The sequence below is a fragment of the Nematolebias whitei genome, chromosome 19 (genome assembly GCF_014905685.2).
Source record: "Nematolebias whitei isolate Nwh7 chromosome 19, NemWhi1, whole genome shotgun sequence".
NCBI lineage: Eukaryota > Metazoa > Chordata > Actinopteri > Cyprinodontiformes > Rivulidae > Nematolebias > Nematolebias whitei.
Window position 1 is genome coordinate 39765819 of NC_056516.1, and position 2828 is coordinate 39768646.

The following is a 2828-nucleotide window of genomic DNA, read 5'->3' on the forward strand; positions in this document are numbered from 1 at the left end:
TCCTGACTGACCCCGTCAGACCCTGTCAGACCCCGTCTGATCCTGACTGACCCCGTCTGATCCTGTCAGACCCCGTCAGACCCTGACGCTGCTAGTCGGCCTCTGGCTCCGTTCAAAATGTTCTTTTTATTGAGTCGGGACAATGTTAGGAGCTAAAGGCGCGCCTCAGGAGGGAACTACATGATCCCCCGTGTGATCAGGACCTCATCAGTATTTGTAGAATCCAGTTCCCCTCATTGTTTTTCTCAGCAGGGGGTGTTTGTATCGTTTGTATGTTTGCTTCAAATAAATAATGCCAAACAGCCGAACTTCTGTGGAACTCAAAGGAATCTGTAAACCTTCTTTAAGATAAACATTTATACTTTCAAACAGCGTCCAAACTTGAACGAGGGCCCAAATCTTCAAAATGAAGGAGCTCACACACCAAGTTCTAAATAAAAACATTAAATTTTAAAACTCAGATTTAATAAAAAGACATTTATTAACTTTGGCGTAAAACTTGTGGATCCAAATCATAGAGAGCTGCAAACTTTGTTAAACCTTTCATCATTTTCTTGTGCTCAGAAAAACCGAACGTGATCCACTTTCCTTTAAAAGAATTCCCTAAAATCAGCCCCCAGCTTTAAAACCAGAGGTCAAAGGTCACCTCCAAGTGGCCGAATCTGATTCACAGGTAGAAGGAACACTACAATTAAATATAACTTTAAAATTTCTCTTATTTACCTCTGGCTGAATAAATCTGTTCTTCCTTGAAACTAGTTTTATGAACGAGGACCTAAAATTCAAGTGAAACTGAATTAAACACCCCGCCTGATTTATTTCACAGATGTTTATAACTCTTAAATGATCATTCAGCCCCCGGTGTTTCTCACCACCACTGAGGAGCTGACATCCCAGTTCAACTCTGTCTGCTTAAAGACTCTGGATCATGTTGCACCTGTTAAAACCAAAAAATCAAAACTCAGAGCAGAACCTTGGCTGAGTGACGTCACCAAGGCCGTTAGGCAGCAGTGTAGGAGGGTGGAGCGAAAGTGGAGGAAAGACAGGCTGCAGGTCTCTTCAAATACTTAAAGAGAGTTGGTGCCGTTATCAGAAAGCAGTAAAAGCTGCTAAATCAAAATTCTTCTCTGATATCATAACCTCAAACTCTCACAACCCACGTGTCCTCTTCTCCACCCTAAACTCTGTTCTCCACCTCACTGAACCACCACCTCTGGAAGCCTCGACTGAGCTGTGCGACTTCTTACATTTCTTTTTAGAAAAAATTGCGACCACCCGGGCTCTCATTTCCCCTCCAACTCATGACCCATCCATCCCACCTCAATCTGTAGCTCCTTTTGACCATTTTGAACCCATCACTCTATCTTCTCTAGAGCAGGTCATGTGCAACTTGAAGCCTTCTGGCTCCCCCTTTGATGTGGTCCCCCCTCGACTACTAAAGGAGGTGTTTCCAACTCTAGGTCCATCCATTCTTGATAAACAGTAGTTTATCCACTGGCGTGGTGCCAAAAACCTTTAAACATGCTGCTGTCCAGCCTCTCCTGAAAAAAAACAAACCTTGACCCCTCAGTCGTTTCAAACTACCGGCCTGTCTCCAAACTCCCATTTGTTTCTAAAGTACTGGAGAAAATAGTCGAGTCCCAGTTGAAGTGCTTCCTGGAGGGTCACGCCATCTTAGAGCTTTTCCAATCTGGCTTTAAACCTCTCCACAGCACTGAAACTGCCCTGCTGAAGGTCTTTAACAACATCTTCAGATCCACAGATACTGGTGATTCTGTGCTGCTTGTCCTGTTGGACCTCACAGCCGCCTTTGACACCATCGACCATGAGATCCTCATTGCTAGGTTGGAGCAGTGGGTGGGCGTCACAGGACCAGCCCTCAATTGGTTCAGATCTTACCTCGCTGACAGATCCTTTTGTGTCTCCATCAAGGATTTTAGTTCCGCAGAGGCAGAGCTTAAATGGGGGGTTCCGCAGGGGTCCATCCTGAGTCCCCTCCTATTCTCGTTATACCTGCTGCCGCTTGGTGCTATTTTCCGGAAACACAACATGCCCTTCCACTTCTACGCCGATGACTGTCAAATTTACTTCCCCCTAAGACACAATGGTACATGCTCTATTCAACCGCTGCTCAACTGCCTGGCTGACATCAGGGACTGGATGGCTTTAAACTTCTTAAGTTTCAATGAAAAGAAGTCTGAAGTCATGTTGTTCCCTCCCAACGACACGATCACAAACTACTGCATCGCCCCCCACCTCTCTGATCTGCTACAACCGTATGTCCCACCACGTTCACTGAGGTCAGTGGACCAGTTGCTCCTCACAGTTCCAGGAACTCGTCTTAAGCGCAGAGGTGACAGGACCTTCTCTGTAGCAGGACCAAGACTCTGGAATGAGTTACCTCTGCTTGTCAGACAGGCCCCCTCCCTCTCTGTTTTCAAGTCCCGTTTAAAAACTCACTACTATTCAATAGCTTTCAACACCAGATGATCTGTGTTTGATCCTGTATGCTCCACACTGGTTTATCGTCATTATCTGCATCGTTTTTATGTCTATATTCTGATTTACCTCATTTTGTATTTTGCTTTGTGTGTTACCTGTTGTTCTTTCTGTACAGCACTTTGGTTGGCCTTGTTGCTGTTTTAAGTGCTCTATAAATAAAGTGGTATGGTATTAAAGCTCAAACAATAATTTAAACCATCAGTTTAGGATAAACCTTTGAAGTGACAGCACCCCCACGTGGTCACCTGCAGCAGTTTTAACACAAAAAACAAGAACTTTAGTTTTAATATTTTATTAAAAAGTTTTATTTCAGGTCAGTCCTGCAG